The sequence below is a fragment of the Schistocerca nitens genome, chromosome 6 (genome assembly GCF_023898315.1).
Source record: "Schistocerca nitens isolate TAMUIC-IGC-003100 chromosome 6, iqSchNite1.1, whole genome shotgun sequence".
Classification (NCBI taxonomy): domain Eukaryota; kingdom Metazoa; phylum Arthropoda; class Insecta; order Orthoptera; family Acrididae; genus Schistocerca; species Schistocerca nitens.
The window spans coordinates 116,081,084-116,095,435 of NC_064619.1; the positions used below are offsets into that span (position 1 = coordinate 116,081,084).

Below are 14,352 nucleotides of genomic sequence, written 5' to 3' on the forward strand. Positions count from 1 at the left end.
AAAATGCATACAAACCACTGTTGTGCCTATGCATTCAGAAAACCTCTGAGGCCAGTAGAATACTTGTCATAGGTTGTAGAACATCCCTTTCATTCAGTGTACTGCCATGTGTTAGATGCTGGTCGAGATAGCTCCGCTCCTTGCAGGAAGGTTAAAAAAATGAATGCCTTCTGTGAGGTTCGAACTCACGACCCCTGGTTTACGAGACCAGTGCTCTACCACTGAGCTAAGAAGGCGGCAGCTTAGCGTTCGTGAGCTATCCCCGAATTGTCACTTCATCATACTGAATCTTGCAGCCCTCGACCAGATATCGGATTTGGCACACAGCTGCTGCTGGGGGTGTCCACATTGCCGTTTTCCAAATCTCTTGACTGTTTCGCCCTTACGATCGACGACGAGCGTCGGGCCACCAGAAGTTTGCGGTCTGCACAATCCTGACCTAGTGCACAGCTTGTGGGATAGCGTGGCTCGACTGCGAAATGCGCCTTTCGGCTCCTCTCTCTGGCTACAGTATGCTGTTGCCCACAGTGGCACTGGCGTTGCCCATGGGGCTTCATGTAAGGCGAGCGACTGCACGTCTCTCGGCCAACAGCGGCCCACTGCAGACCGACACTTAAGAGACACCAAATACAAATCGACATCGAGAGACAGGCCCTGTCATATGGCAGTCGCGACGTATACGCTGAAATTGAATGTAAAGAATACGTCTTTTGTAGTGGGCGTCGCTCTACTGCAGTGTCACACATGACGAATAAATAGGAAAAGAGTAGAACGTCTGTGTAGGGCCATGTTTTTACCTACAGTGTCACTTGGCTGAATGTGTATAAGGCTCTGTGGCATCACTCAAACACAGCCAAATTGTCACGCTAGCTGTGTATCTCTAACAAAGTTGACGTATGTCCTCACCTCGGTGCCGGTTAAAACGATTTCGCCCCCGGGTGGGCTCGAACCACCAACCTTTCGGTTAACAGCCGAACGCGCTAGCCGATTGCGCCACGGAGGCCTTGAATTTGGCTCACTTGTGCTCTGTATATCAACGCAATTGGTATACCTTCTGCAGGAATCTCGCAGAATGGTAGCATCTGCTTGCGCCTCTTCACATGGATAACGTGCATGCACACTGTAGCGAGGCTCGTAAACGAATGACATCGCCAAGCATGACATTATACTACAAAATGCATACAAACCACTGTTGTGCCTATGCATTCAGAAAACCTCTGAGGCCAGTAGAATACTTGTCATAGGTTGTAGAACATCCCTTTCATTCAGTGTACTGCCATGTGTTAGATGCTGGTCGAGATAGCTCCGCTCCTTGCAGGAAGGTTAAAAAAATGAATGCCTTCTGTGAGGTTCGAACTCACGACCCCTGGTTTACGAGACCAGTGCTCTACCACTGAGCTAAGAAGGCGGCAGCTTAGCGTTTGTGAGCTATCCCCGAATTGTCACTTCATCATACTGAATCTTGCAGCCCTCGACCAGATATCGGATTTGGCACACAGCTGCTGCTGGGGGTGTCCACATTGCCGTTTTCCAAATCTCTTGACTGTTTCGCCCTTACGATCGACGACGAGCGTCGGGCCACCAGAAGTTTGCGGTCTGCACAATCCTGACCTAGTGCACAGCTTGTGGGATAGCGTGGCTCGACTGCGAAATGCGCCTTTCGGCTCCTCTCTCTGGCTACAGTATGCTGTTGCCCACAGTGGCACTGGCGTTGCCCATGGGGCTTCATGTAAGGCGACTGCACGTCTCTCGGCCAACAGCGGCCCACTGCAGACCGACACTTAAGAGACACCAAATACAAATCGACATCGAGAGACAGGCCCTGTCATATGGCAGTCGCGACGTATACGCTGAAATTGAATGTAAAGAATACGTCTTTTGTAGTGGGCGTCGCTCTACTGCAGTGTCACACATGACGAATAAATAGGAAAAGAGTAGAACGTCTGTGTAGGGCCATGTTTTTACCTACAGTGTCACTTGGCTGAATGTGTATAAGGCTCTGTGGCATCACTCAAACACAGCCAAATTGTCACGCTAGCTGTGTATCTCTAACAAAGTTGACGTATGTCCTCACCTCGGTGCCGGTTAAAACGATTTCGCCCCCGGGTGGGCTCGAACCACCAACCTTTCGGTTAACAGCCGAACGCGCTAGCCGATTGCGCCACGGAGGCCTTGAATTTGGCTCACTTGTGCTCTGTATATCAACGCAATTGGTATACCTTCTGCAGGAATCTCGCAGAATGGTAGCATCTGCTTGCGCCTCTTCACATGGATAACGTGCATGCACACTGTAGCGAGGCTCGTAAACGAATGACATCGCCAAGCATGACATTATACTACAAAATGCATACAAACCACTGTTGTGCCTATGCATTCAGAAAACCTCTGAGGCCAGTAGAATACTTGTCATAGGTTGTAGAACATCCCTTTCATTCAGTGTACTGCCATGTGTTAGATGCTGGTCGAGATAGCTCCGCTCCTTGCAGGAAGGTTAAAAAAATGAATGCCTTCTGTGAGGTTCGAACTCACGACCCCTGGTTTACGAGACCAGTGCTCTACCACTGAGCTAAGAAGGCGGCAGCTTAGCGTTTGTGAGCTATCCCCGAATTGTCACTTCATCATACTGAATCTTGCAGCCCTCGACCAGATATCGGATTTGGCACACAGCTGCTGCTGGGGGTGTCCACATTGCCGTTTTCCAAATCTCTTGACTGTTTCGCCCTTACGATCGACGACGAGCGTCGGGCCACCAGAAGTTTGCGGTCTGCACAATCCTGACCTAGTGCACAGCTTGTGGGATAGCGTGGCTCGACTGCGAAATGCGCCTTTCGGCTCCTCTCTCTGGCTACAGTATGCTGTTGCCCACAGTGGCACTGGCGTTGCCCATGGGGCTTCATGTAAGGCGACTGCACGTCTCTCGGCCAACAGCGGCCCACTGCAGACCGACACTTAAGAGACACCAAATACAAATCGACATCGAGAGACAGGCCCTGTCATATGGCAGTCGCGACGTATACGCTGAAATTGAATGTAAACAATACGTCTTTTGTAGTGGGCGTCGCTCTACTGCAGTGTCACACATGACGAATAAATAGGAAAAGAGTAGAACGTCTGTGTAGGGCCATGTTTTTACCTACAGTGTCACTTGGCTGAATGTGTATAAGGCTCTGTGGCATCACTCAAACACAGCCAAATTGTCACGCTAGCTGTGTATCTCTAACAAAGTTGACGTATGTCCTCACCTCGGTGCCGGTTAAAACGATTTCGCCCCCGGGTGGGCTCGAACCACCAACCTTTCGGTTAACAGCCGAACGCGCTAGCCGATTGCGCCACGGAGGCCTTGAATTTGGCTCACTTGTGCTCTGTATATCAACGCAATTGGTATACCTTCTGCAGGAATCTCGCAGAATGGTAGCATCTGCTTGCGCCTCTTCACATGGATAACGTGCATGCACACTGTAGCGAGGCTCGTAAACGAATGACATCGCCAAGCATGACATTATACTACAAAATGCATACAAACCACTGTTGTGCCTATGCATTCAGAAAACCTCTGAGGCCAGTAGAATACTTGTCATAGGTTGTAGAACATCCCTTTCATTCAGTGTACTGCCATGTGTTAGATGCTGGTCGAGATAGCTCCGCTCCTTGCAGGAAGGTTAAAAAAATGAATGCCTTCTGTGAGGTTCGAACTCACGACCCCTGGTTTACGAGACCAGTGCTCTACCACTGAGCTAAGAAGGCGGCAGCTTAGCGTTTGTGAGCTATCCCCGAATTGTCACTTCATCATACTGAATCTTGCAGCCCTCGACCAGATATCGGATTTGGCACACAGCTGCTGCTGGGGGTGTCCACATTGCCGTTTTCCAAATCTCTTGACTGTTTCGCCCTTACGATCGACGACGAGCGTCGGGCCACCAGAAGTTTGCGGTCTGCACAATCCTGACCTAGTGCACAGCTTGTGGGATAGCGTGGCTCGACTGCGAAATGCGCCTTTCGGCTCCTCTCTCTGGCTACAGTATGCTGTTGCCCACAGTGGCACTGGCGTTGCCCATGGGGCTTCATGTAAGGCGACTGCACGTCTCTCGGCCAACAGCGGCCCACTGCAGACCGACACTTAAGAGACACCAAATACAAATCGACATCGAGAGACAGGCCCTGTCATATGGCAGTCGCGACGTATACGCTGAAATTGAATGTAAACAATACGTCTTTTGTAGTGGGCGTCGCTCTACTGCAGTGTCACACATGACGAATAAATAGGAAAAGAGTAGAACGTCTGTGTAGGGCCATGTTTTTACCTACAGTGTCACTTGGCTGAATGTGTATAAGGCTCTGTGGCATCACTCAAACACAGCCAAATTGTCACGCTAGCTGTGTATCTCTAACAAAGTTGACGTATGTCCTCACCTCGGTGCCGGTTAAAACGATTTCGCCCCCGGGTGGGCTCGAGCCACCAACCTTTCGGTTAACAGCCGAACGCGCTAGCCGATTGCGCCACGGAGGCCTTGAATTTGGCTCACTTGTGCTCTGTATATCAACGCAATTGGTATACCTTCTGCAGGAATCTCGCAGAATGGTAGCATCTGCTTGCGCCTCTTCACATGGATAACGTGCATGCACACTGTAGCGAGGCTCGTAAACGAATGACATCGCCAAGCATGACATTATACTACAAAATGCATACAAACCACTGTTGTGCCTATGCATTCAGAAAACCTCTGAGGCCAGTAGAATACTTGTCATAGGTTGTAGAACATCCCTTTCATTCAGTGTACTGCCATGTGTTAGATGCTGGTCGAGATAGCTCCGCTCCTTGCAGGAAGGTTAAAAAAATGAATGCCTTCTGTGAGGTTCGAAATCCCGACCCCTGGTTTACGAGACCAGTGCTCTACCACTGAGCTAAGAAGGCGGCAGCTTGGCGCTTGTGAGCTATACCCGAATTGTCACTTCATCATACTGAATCTTGCAGCCCTCGACCAGATATCGGATTTGGCACACAGCTGCTGCTGGGGGTGTCCACATTGCCGTTTTCCAAATCTCTTGACTGTTTCGCCCTTACGATCGACGACGAGCGTCGGGCCACCAGAAGTTTGCGGTCTGCACAATCCTGACCTAGTGCACAGCTTGTGGGATAGCGTGGCTCGACTGCGAAATGCGCCTTTCGGCTCCTCTCTCTGGCTACAGTATGCTGTTGCCCACAGTGGCACTGGCGTTGCCCATGGGGCTTCATGTAAGGCGACTGCACGTCTCTCGGCCAACAGCGGCCCACTGCAGACCGACACTTAAGAGACACCAAATACAAATCGACATCGAGAGACAGGCCCTGTCATATGGCAGTCGCGACGTATACGCTGAAATTGAATGTAAACAATACGTCTTTTGTAGTGGGCGTCGCTCTACTGCAGTGTCACACATGACGAATAAATAGGAAAAGAGTAGAACGTCTGTGTAGGGCCATGTTTTTACCTACAGTGTCACTTGGCTGAATGTGTATAAGGCTCTGTGGCATCACTCAAACACAGCCAAATTGTCACGCTAGCTGTGTATCTCTAACAAAGTTGACGTATGTCCTCACCTCGGTGCCGGTTAAAACGATTTCGCCCCCGGGTGGGCTCGAGCCACCAACCTTTCGGTTAACAGCCGAACGCGCTAGCCGATTGCGCCACGGAGGCCTTGAATTTGGCTCACTTGTGCTCTGTATATCAACGCAATTGGTATACCTTCTGCAGGAATCTCGCAGAATGGTAGCATCTGCTTGCGCCTCTTCACATGGATAACGTGCATGCACACTGTAGCGAGGCTCGTAAACGAATGACATCGCCAAGCATGACATTATACTACAAAATGCATACAAACCACTGTTGTGCCTATGCATTCAGAAAACCTCTGAGGCCAGTAGAATACTTGTCATAGGTTGTAGAACATCCCTTTCATTCAGTGTACTGCCATGTGTTAGATGCTGGTCGAGATAGCTCCGCTCCTTGCAGGAAGGTTAAAAAAATGAATGCCTTCTGTGAGGTTCGAAATCCCGACCCCTGGTTTACGAGACCAGTGCTCTACCACTGAGCTAAGAAGGCGGCAGCTTGGCGCTTGTGAGCTATACCCGAATTGTCACTTCATCATACTGAATCTTGCAGCCCTCGACCAGATATCGGATTTGGCACACAGCTGCTGCTGGGGGTGTCCACATTGCCGTTTTCCAAATCTCTTGACTGTTTCGCCCTTACGATCGACGACGAGCGTCGGGCCACCAGAAGTTTGCGGTCTGCACAATCCTGACCTAGTGCACAGCTTGTGGGATAGCGTGGCTCGACTGCGAAATGCGCCTTTCGGCTCCTCTCTCTGGCTACAGTATGCTGTTGCCCACAGTGGCACTGGCGTTGCCCATGGGGCTTCATGTAAGGCGACTGCACGTCTCTCGGCCAACAGCGGCCCACTGCAGACCGACACTTAAGAGACACCAAATACAAATCGACATCGAGAGACAGGCCCTGTCATATGGCAGTCGCGACGTATACGCTGAAATTGAATGTAAACAATACGTCTTTTGTAGTGGGCGTCGCTCTACTGCAGTGTCACACATGACGAATAAATAGGAAAAGAGTAGAACGTCTGTGTAGGGCCATGTTTTTACCTACAGTGTCACTTGGCTGAATGTGTATAAGGCTCTGTGGCATCACTCAAACACAGCCAAATTGTCACGCTAGCTGTGTATCTCTAACAAAGTTGACGTATGTCCTCACCTCGGTGCCGGTTAAAACGATTTCGCCCCCGGGTGGGCTCGAACCACCAACCTTTCGGTTAACAGCCGAACGCGCTAGCCGATTGCGCCACGGAGGCCTTGAATTTGGCTCACTTGTGCTCTGTATATCAACGCAATTGGTATACCTTCTGCAGGAATCTCGCAGAATGGTAGCATCTGCTTGCGCCTCTTCACATGGATAACGTGCATGCACACTGTAGCGAGGCTCGTAAACGAATGACATCGCCAAGCATGACATTATACTACAAAATGCATACAAACCACTGTTGTGCCTATGCATTCAGAAAACCTCTGAGGCCAGTAGAATACTTGTCATAGGCTGTAGAACATCCCTTTCATTCAGTGTACTGCCATGTGTTAGATGCTGGTCGAGATAGCTCCGCTCCTTGCAGGAAGGTTAAAAAAATGAATGCCTTCTGTGAGGTTCGAAATGACGACCCCTGGTTTACGAAACCAGTGCTCTACCACTGAGCTAAGAAGGCGGCAGCTTGGCGTTTGTGAGCTATCCCCGAATTGTCACTTCATCATACTGAATCTTGCAGCCCTCGACCAGATATCGGATTTGGCACACAGCTGCTGCTGGGGGTGTCCACATTGCCGTTTTCCAAATCTCTTGACTGTTTCGCCCTTACGATCGACGACGAGCGTCGGGCCACCAGAAGTTTGCGGTCTGCACAATCCTGACCTAGTGCACAGCTTGTGGGATAGCGTGGCTCGACTGCGAAATGCGCCTTTCGGCTCCTCTCTCTGGCTACAGTATGCTGTTGCCCACAGTGGCACTGGCGTTGCCCATGGGGCTTCATGTAAGGCGAGCGACTGCACGTCTCTCGGCCAACAGCGGCCCACTGCAGACCGACACTTAAGAGACACCAAATACAAATCGACATCGAGAGACAGGCCCTGTCATATGGCAGTCGCGACGTATACGCTGAAATTGAATGTAAAGAATACGTCTTTTGTAGTGGGCGTCGCTCTACTGCAGTGTCACACATGACGAATAAATAGGAAAAGAGTAGAACGTCTGTGTAGGGCCATGTTTTTACCTACAGTGTCACTTGGCTGAATGTGTATAAGGCTCTGTGGCATCACTCAAACTGCACGTCTCTCGGCCAACAGCGGCCCACTGCAGACCGACACTTAAGAGACACCAAATACAAATCGACATCGAGAGACAGGCCCTGTCATATGGCAGTCGCGACGTATACGCTGAAATTGAATGTAAAGAATACGTCTTTTGTAGTGGGCGTCGCTCTACTGCAGTGTCACACATGACGAATAAATAGGAAAAGAGTAGAACGTCTGTGTAGGGCCATGTTTTTACCTACAGTGTCACTTGGCTGAATGTGTATAAGGCTCTGTGGCATCACTCAAACACAGCCAAATTGTCACGCTAGCTGTGTATCTCTAACAAAGTTGACGTATGTCCTCACCTCGGTGCCGGTTAAAACGATTTCGCCCCCGGGTGGGCTCGAACCACCAACCTTTCGGTTAACAGCCGAACGCGCTAGCCGATTGCGCCACGGAGGCCTTGAATTTGGCTCACTTGTGCTCTGTATATCAACGCAATTGGTATACCTTCTGCAGGAATCTCGCAGAATGGTAGCATCTGCTTGCGCCTCTTCACATGGATAACGTGCATGCACACTGTAGCGAGGCTCGTAAACGAATGACATCGCCAAGCATGACATTATACTACAAAATGCATACAAACCACTGTTGTGCCTATGCATTCAGAAAACCTCTGAGGCCAGTAGAATACTTGTCATAGGTTGTAGAACATCCCTTTCATTCAGTGTACTGCCATGTGTTAGATGCTGGTCGAGCTAGCTCCGCTCCTTGCAGGAAGGTTAAAAAAATGAATGCCTTCTGTGAGGTTCGAAATCACGACCCCTGGTTTACGAGACCAGTGCTCTACCACTGAGCTAAGAAGGCGGCAGCTTGGCGTTTGTGAGCTATCCCCGAATTGTCACTTCATCATACTGAATCTTGCAGCCCTCGACCAGATATCGGATTTGGCACACAGCTGCTGCTGGGGGTGTCCACATTGCCGTTTTCCAAATCTCTTGACTCTTTCGCCCTTACGATCGACGACGAGCGTCGGGCCACCAGAAGTTTGCGGTCTGCACAATCCTGACCTAGTGCACAGCTTGTGGGATAGCGTGGCTCGACTGCGAAATGCGCCTTTCGGCTCCTCTCTCTGGCTACAGTATGCTGTTGCCCACAGTGGCACTGGCGTTGCCCATGGGGCTTCATGTAAGGCGAGCGACTGCACGTCTCTCGGCCAACAGCGGCCCACTGCAGACCGACACTTAAGAGTTACCAAATACAAATCGACATCGAGAGACAGGCCCTGTCATATGGCAGTCGCGACGTATACGCTGAAATTGAATGTAAACAATACGTCTTTTGTAGTGGGCGTCGCTCTACTGCAGTGTCACACATGACGAATAAATAGGAAAAGAGTAGAACGTCTGTGTAGGGCCATGTTTTTACCTACAGTGTCACTTGGCTGAATGTGTATAAGGCTCTGTGGCATCACTCAAACACAGCCAAATTGCCACGCTAGCTGTGTATCTCTAACAAAGTTGACGTATGTCCTCACCTCGGTGCCGGTTAAAACGATTTCGCCCCCGGGTGGGCTCGAACCACCAACCTTTCGGTTAACAGCCGAACGCGCTAGCCGATTGCGCCACGGAGGCCTTGAATTTGGCTCACTTGTGCTCTGTATATCAACGCAATTGGTATACCTTCTGCAGGAATCTCGCAGAATGGTAGCATCTGCTTGCGCCTCTTCACATGGATAACGTGCATGCACACTGTAGCGAGGCTCGTAAACGAATGACATCGCCAAGCATGACATTATACTACAAAATGCATACAAACCACTGTTGTGCCTATGCATTCAGAAAACCTCTGAGGCCAGTAGAATACTTGTCATAGGTTGTAGAACATCCCTTTCATTCAGTGTACTGCCATGTGTTAGATGCTGGTCGAGATAGCTCCGCTCCTTGCAGGAAGGTTAAAAAAATGAATGCCTTCTGTGAGGTTCGAAATGAAGACCGCTGGTTTACGAAACCAGTGCTCTACCACTGAGCTAAGAAGGCGGCAGCTTGGCGTTTGTGAGCTATCCCCGAATTGTCACTTCATCATACTGAATCTTGCAGCCCTCGACCAGATATCGGATTTGGCACACAGCTGCTGCTGGGGGTGTCCACATTGCCGTTTTCCAAATCTCTTGACTGTTTCGCCCTTACGATCGACGACGAGCGTCGGGCCACCAGAAGTTTGCGGTCTGCACAATCCTGACCTAGTGCACAGCTTGTGGGATAGCGTGGCTCGACTGCGAAATGCGCCTTTCGGCTCCTCTCTCTGGCTACAGTATGCTGTTGCCCACAGTGGCACTGGCGTTGCCCATGGGGCTTCATGTAAGGCGAGCGACTGCACGTCTCTCGGCCAACAGCGGCCCACTGCAGACCGACACTTAAGAGACAACAAATACAAATCGACATCGAGAGACAGGCCCTGTCATATGGCAGTCGCGACGTATACGCTGAAATTGAATGTAAAGAATACGTCTTTTGTAGTGGGCGTCGCTCTACTGCAGTGTCACACATGACGAATAAATAGGAAAAGAGTAGAACGTCTGTGTAGGGCCATGTTTTTACCTACAGTGTCACTTGGCTGAATGTGTATAAGGCTCTGTGGCATCACTCAAACTGCACGTCTCTCGGCCAACAGCGGCCCACTGCAGACCGACACTTAAGAGACACCAAATACAAATCGACATCGAGAGACAGGCCCTGTCATATGGCAGTCGCGACGTATACGCTGAAATTGAATGTAAACAATACGTCTATTGTAGTGGGCGTCGCTCTACTGCAGTGTCACACATGACGAATAAATAGGAAAAGAGTAGAACGTCTGTGTAGGGCCATGTTTTTACCTACAGTGTCACTTGGCTGAATGTGTATAAGGCTCTGTGGCATCACTCAAACACAGCCAAATTGTCACGCTAGCTGTGTATCTCTAACAAAGTTGACGTATGTCCTCACCTCGGTGCCGGTTAAAACGATTTCGCCCCCGGGTGGGCTCGAACCACCAACCTTTCGGTTAACAGCCGAACGCGCTAGCCGATTGCGCCACGGAGGCCTTGAATTTGGCTCACTTGTGCTCTGTATATCAACGCAATTGGTATACCTTCTGCAGGAATCTCGCAGAATGGTAGCATCTGCTTGCGCCTCTTCACATGGATAACGTGCATGCACACTGTAGCGAGGCTCGTAAACGAATGACATCGCCAAGCATGACATTATACTACAAAATGCATACAAACCACTGTTGTGCCTATGCATTCAGAAAACCTCTGAGGCCAGTAGAATACTTGTCATAGGTTGTAGAACATCCCTTTCATTCAGTGTACTGCCATGTGTTAGATGCTGGTCGAGATAGCTCCGCTCCTTGCAGGAAGGTTAAAAAAATGAATGCCTTCTGTGAGGTTCGAACTCACGACCCCTGGTTTACGAGACCAGTGCTCTACCACTGAGCTAAGAAGGCGGCAGCTTAGCGTTTGTGAGCTATCCCCGAATTGTCACTTCATCATACTGAATCTTGCAGCCCTCGACCAGATATCGGATTTGGCACACAGCTGCTGCTGGGGGTGTCCACATTGCCGTTTTCCAAATCTCTTGACTGTTTCGCCCTTACGATCGACGACGAGCGTCGGGCCACCAGAAGTTTGCGGTCTGCACAATCCTGACCTAGTGCACAGCTTGTGGGATAGCGTGGCTCGACTGCGAAATGCGCCTTTCGGCTCCTCTCTCTGGCTACAGTATGCTGTTGCCCACAGTGGCACTGGCGTTGCCCATGGGGCTTCATGTAAGGCGACTGCACGTCTCTCGGCCAACAGCGGCCCACTGCAGACCGACACTTAAGAGACACCAAATACAAATCGACATCGAGAGACAGGCCCTGTCATATGGCAGTCGCGACGTATACGCTGAAATTGAATGTAAACAATACGTCTTTTGTAGTGGGCGTCGCTCTACTGCAGTGTCACACATGACGAATAAATAGGAAAAGAGTAGAACGTCTGTGTAGGGCCATGTTTTTACCTACAGTGTCACTTGGCTGAATGTGTATAAGGCTCTGTGGCATCACTCAAACACAGCCAAATTGTCACGCTAGCTGTGTATCTCTAACAAAGTTGACGTATGTCCTCACCTCGGTGCCGGTTAAAACGATTTCGCCCCCGGGTGGGCTCGAACCACCAACCTTTCGGTTAACAGCCGAACGCGCTAGCCGATTGCGCCACGGAGGCCTTGAATTTGGCTCACTTGTGCTCTGTATATCAACGCAATTGGTATACCTTCTGCAGGAATCTCGCAGAATGGTAGCATCTGCTTGCGCCTCTTCACATGGATAACGTGCATGCACACTGTAGCGAGGCTCGTAAACGAATGACATCGCCAAGCATGACATTATACTACAAAATGCATACAAACCACTGTTGTGCCTATGCATTCAGAAAACCTCTGAGGCCAGTAGAATACTTGTCATAGGTTGTAGAACATCCCTTTCATTCAGTGTACTGCCATGTGTTAGATGCTGGTCGAGATAGCTCCGCTCCTTGCAGGAAGGTTAAAAAAATGAATGCCTTCTGTGAGGTTCGAAATGACGACCCCTGGTTTACGAAACCAGTGCTCTACCACTGAGCTAAGAAGGCGGCAGCTTGGCGTTTGTGAGCTATCCCCGAATTGTCACTTCATCATACTGAATCTTGCAGCCCTCGACCAGATATCGGATTTGGCACACAGCTGCTGCTGGGGGTGTCCACATTGCCGTTTTCCAAATCTCTTGACTGTTTCGCCCTTACGATCGACGACGAGCGTCGGGCCACCAGAAGTTTGCGGTCTGCACAATCCTGACCTAGTGCACAGCTTGTGGGATAGCGTGGCTCGACTGCGAAATGCGCCTTTCGGCTCCTCTCTCTGGCTACAGTATGCTGTTGCCCACAGTGGCACTGGCGTTGCCCATGGGGCTTCATGTAAGGCGAGCGACTGCACGTCTCTCGGCCAACAGCGGCCCACTGCAGACCGACACTTAAGAGACACCAAATACAAATCGACATCGAGAGACAGGCCCTGTCATATGGCAGTCGCGACGTATACGCTGAAATTGAATGTAAAGAATACGTCTTTTGTAGTGGGCGTCGCTCTACTGCAGTGTCACACATGACGAATAAATAGGAAAAGAGTAGAACGTCTGTGTAGGGCCATGTTTTTACCTACAGTGTCACTTGGCTGAATGTGTATAAGGCTCTGTGGCATCACTCAAACTGCACGTCTCTCGGCCAACAGCGGCCCACTGCAGACCGACACTTAAGAGACACCAAATACAAATCGACATCGAGAGACAGGCCCTGTCATATGGCAGTCGCGACGTATACGCTGAAATTGAATGTAAACAATACGTCTTTTGTAGTGGGCGTCGCTCTACTGCAGTGTCACACATGACGAATAAATAGGAAAAGAGTAGAACGTCTGTGTAGGGCCATGTTTTTACCTACAGTGTCACTTGGCTGAATGTGTATAAGGCTCTGTGGCATCACTCAAACACAGCCAAATTGTCACGCTAGCTGTGTATCTCTAACAAAGTTGACGTATGTCCTCACCTCGGTGCCGGTTAAAACGATTTCGCCCCCGGGTGGGCTCGAGCCACCAACCTTTCGGTTAACAGCCGAACGCGCTAGCCGATTGCGCCACGGAGGCCTTGAATTTGGCTCACTTGTGCTCTGTATATCAACGCAATTGGTATACCTTCTGCAGGAATCTCGCAGAATGGTAGCATCTGCTTGCGCCTCTTCACATGGATAACGTGCATGCACACTGTAGCGAGGCTCGTAAACGAATGACATCGCCAAGCATGACATTATACTACAAAATGCATACAAACCACTGTTGTGCCTATGCATTCAGAAAACCTCTGAGGCCAGTAGAATACTTGTCATAGGTTGTAGAACATCCCTTTCATTCAGTGTACTGCCATGTGTTAGATGCTGGTCGAGATAGCTCCGCTCCTTGCAGGAAGGTTAAAAAAATGAATGCCTTCTGTGAGGTTCGAAATCCCGACCCCTGGTTTACGAGACCAGTGCTCTACCACTGAGCTAAGAAGGCGGCAGCTTGGCGCTTGTGAGCTATACCCGAATTGTCACTTCATCATACTGAATCTTGCAGCCCTCGACCAGATATCGGATTTGGCACACAGCTGCTGCTGGGGGTGTCCACATTGCCGTTTTCCAAATCTCTTGACTGTTTCGCCCTTACGATCGACGACGAGCGTCGGGCCACCAGAAGTTTGCGGTCTGCACAATCCTGACCTAGTGCACAGCTTGTGGGATAGCGTGGCTCGACTGCGAAATGCGCCTTTCGGCTCCTCTCTCTGGCTACAGTATGCTGTTGCCCACAGTGGCACTGGCGTTGCCCATGGGGCTTCATGTAAGGCGACTGCACGTCTCTCGGCCAACAGCGGCCCACTGCAGACCGACACTTAAGAGACACCAAATACAAATCGACATCGAGAGACAGGCC

The 14,352-nt window shown here is 50.2% G+C and overlaps 22 non-coding genes across 22 annotated transcripts; all 22 read right to left on the reverse strand.

Annotated features, from left to right (window-relative positions):
• Nucleotides 1-164: 164 nt before the first annotated feature.
• Nucleotides 165-236, reverse strand: Trnat-cgu (transfer RNA threonine (anticodon CGU)). The gene has a single exon. It is a non-coding gene; the product is annotated as a tRNA-Thr (tRNA).
• Nucleotides 237-929: 693 nt separating this feature from the next.
• Nucleotides 930-1,003, reverse strand: Trnan-guu (transfer RNA asparagine (anticodon GUU)). The gene has a single exon. It is a non-coding gene; the product is annotated as a tRNA-Asn (tRNA).
• A 333-nt stretch (nt 1,004-1,336) lies between these two features.
• Nucleotides 1,337-1,408, reverse strand: Trnat-cgu (transfer RNA threonine (anticodon CGU)). The gene has a single exon. It is a non-coding gene; the product is annotated as a tRNA-Thr (tRNA).
• Nucleotides 1,409-2,097: 689 nt separating this feature from the next.
• Trnan-guu (transfer RNA asparagine (anticodon GUU)) lies at nt 2,098-2,171 on the reverse strand. The gene has a single exon. It is a non-coding gene; the product is annotated as a tRNA-Asn (tRNA).
• A 333-nt stretch (nt 2,172-2,504) lies between these two features.
• Nucleotides 2,505-2,576, reverse strand: Trnat-cgu (transfer RNA threonine (anticodon CGU)). Its single transcript has one exon. It is a non-coding gene; the product is annotated as a tRNA-Thr (tRNA).
• A 689-nt stretch (nt 2,577-3,265) lies between these two features.
• Trnan-guu (transfer RNA asparagine (anticodon GUU)) lies at nt 3,266-3,339 on the reverse strand. The gene has a single exon. It is a non-coding gene; the product is annotated as a tRNA-Asn (tRNA).
• Nucleotides 3,340-3,672: 333 nt separating this feature from the next.
• On the reverse strand, nt 3,673-3,744 carry Trnat-cgu (transfer RNA threonine (anticodon CGU)). Its single transcript has one exon. It is a non-coding gene; the product is annotated as a tRNA-Thr (tRNA).
• A 689-nt stretch (nt 3,745-4,433) lies between these two features.
• Nucleotides 4,434-4,507, reverse strand: Trnan-guu (transfer RNA asparagine (anticodon GUU)). Its single transcript has one exon. It is a non-coding gene; the product is annotated as a tRNA-Asn (tRNA).
• Nucleotides 4,508-4,840: 333 nt separating this feature from the next.
• Nucleotides 4,841-4,912, reverse strand: Trnat-cgu (transfer RNA threonine (anticodon CGU)). The gene has a single exon. It is a non-coding gene; the product is annotated as a tRNA-Thr (tRNA).
• Nucleotides 4,913-5,601: 689 nt separating this feature from the next.
• On the reverse strand, nt 5,602-5,675 carry Trnan-guu (transfer RNA asparagine (anticodon GUU)). Its single transcript has one exon. It is a non-coding gene; the product is annotated as a tRNA-Asn (tRNA).
• Nucleotides 5,676-6,008: 333 nt separating this feature from the next.
• Nucleotides 6,009-6,080, reverse strand: Trnat-cgu (transfer RNA threonine (anticodon CGU)). Its single transcript has one exon. It is a non-coding gene; the product is annotated as a tRNA-Thr (tRNA).
• Nucleotides 6,081-6,769: 689 nt separating this feature from the next.
• Nucleotides 6,770-6,843, reverse strand: Trnan-guu (transfer RNA asparagine (anticodon GUU)). Its single transcript has one exon. It is a non-coding gene; the product is annotated as a tRNA-Asn (tRNA).
• A 333-nt stretch (nt 6,844-7,176) lies between these two features.
• Nucleotides 7,177-7,248, reverse strand: Trnat-cgu (transfer RNA threonine (anticodon CGU)). The gene has a single exon. It is a non-coding gene; the product is annotated as a tRNA-Thr (tRNA).
• Nucleotides 7,249-8,219: 971 nt separating this feature from the next.
• Nucleotides 8,220-8,293, reverse strand: Trnan-guu (transfer RNA asparagine (anticodon GUU)). Its single transcript has one exon. It is a non-coding gene; the product is annotated as a tRNA-Asn (tRNA).
• Nucleotides 8,294-8,626: 333 nt separating this feature from the next.
• Trnat-cgu (transfer RNA threonine (anticodon CGU)) lies at nt 8,627-8,698 on the reverse strand. Its single transcript has one exon. It is a non-coding gene; the product is annotated as a tRNA-Thr (tRNA).
• Nucleotides 8,699-9,391: 693 nt separating this feature from the next.
• Nucleotides 9,392-9,465, reverse strand: Trnan-guu (transfer RNA asparagine (anticodon GUU)). The gene has a single exon. It is a non-coding gene; the product is annotated as a tRNA-Asn (tRNA).
• Nucleotides 9,466-10,841: 1,376 nt separating this feature from the next.
• On the reverse strand, nt 10,842-10,915 carry Trnan-guu (transfer RNA asparagine (anticodon GUU)). The gene has a single exon. It is a non-coding gene; the product is annotated as a tRNA-Asn (tRNA).
• Nucleotides 10,916-11,248: 333 nt separating this feature from the next.
• Nucleotides 11,249-11,320, reverse strand: Trnat-cgu (transfer RNA threonine (anticodon CGU)). The gene has a single exon. It is a non-coding gene; the product is annotated as a tRNA-Thr (tRNA).
• A 689-nt stretch (nt 11,321-12,009) lies between these two features.
• Nucleotides 12,010-12,083, reverse strand: Trnan-guu (transfer RNA asparagine (anticodon GUU)). Its single transcript has one exon. It is a non-coding gene; the product is annotated as a tRNA-Asn (tRNA).
• A 333-nt stretch (nt 12,084-12,416) lies between these two features.
• Nucleotides 12,417-12,488, reverse strand: Trnat-cgu (transfer RNA threonine (anticodon CGU)). The gene has a single exon. It is a non-coding gene; the product is annotated as a tRNA-Thr (tRNA).
• A 971-nt stretch (nt 12,489-13,459) lies between these two features.
• On the reverse strand, nt 13,460-13,533 carry Trnan-guu (transfer RNA asparagine (anticodon GUU)). The gene has a single exon. It is a non-coding gene; the product is annotated as a tRNA-Asn (tRNA).
• A 333-nt stretch (nt 13,534-13,866) lies between these two features.
• On the reverse strand, nt 13,867-13,938 carry Trnat-cgu (transfer RNA threonine (anticodon CGU)). Its single transcript has one exon. It is a non-coding gene; the product is annotated as a tRNA-Thr (tRNA).
• Between the last annotated feature and the right edge of the window lie 414 nt (nt 13,939-14,352).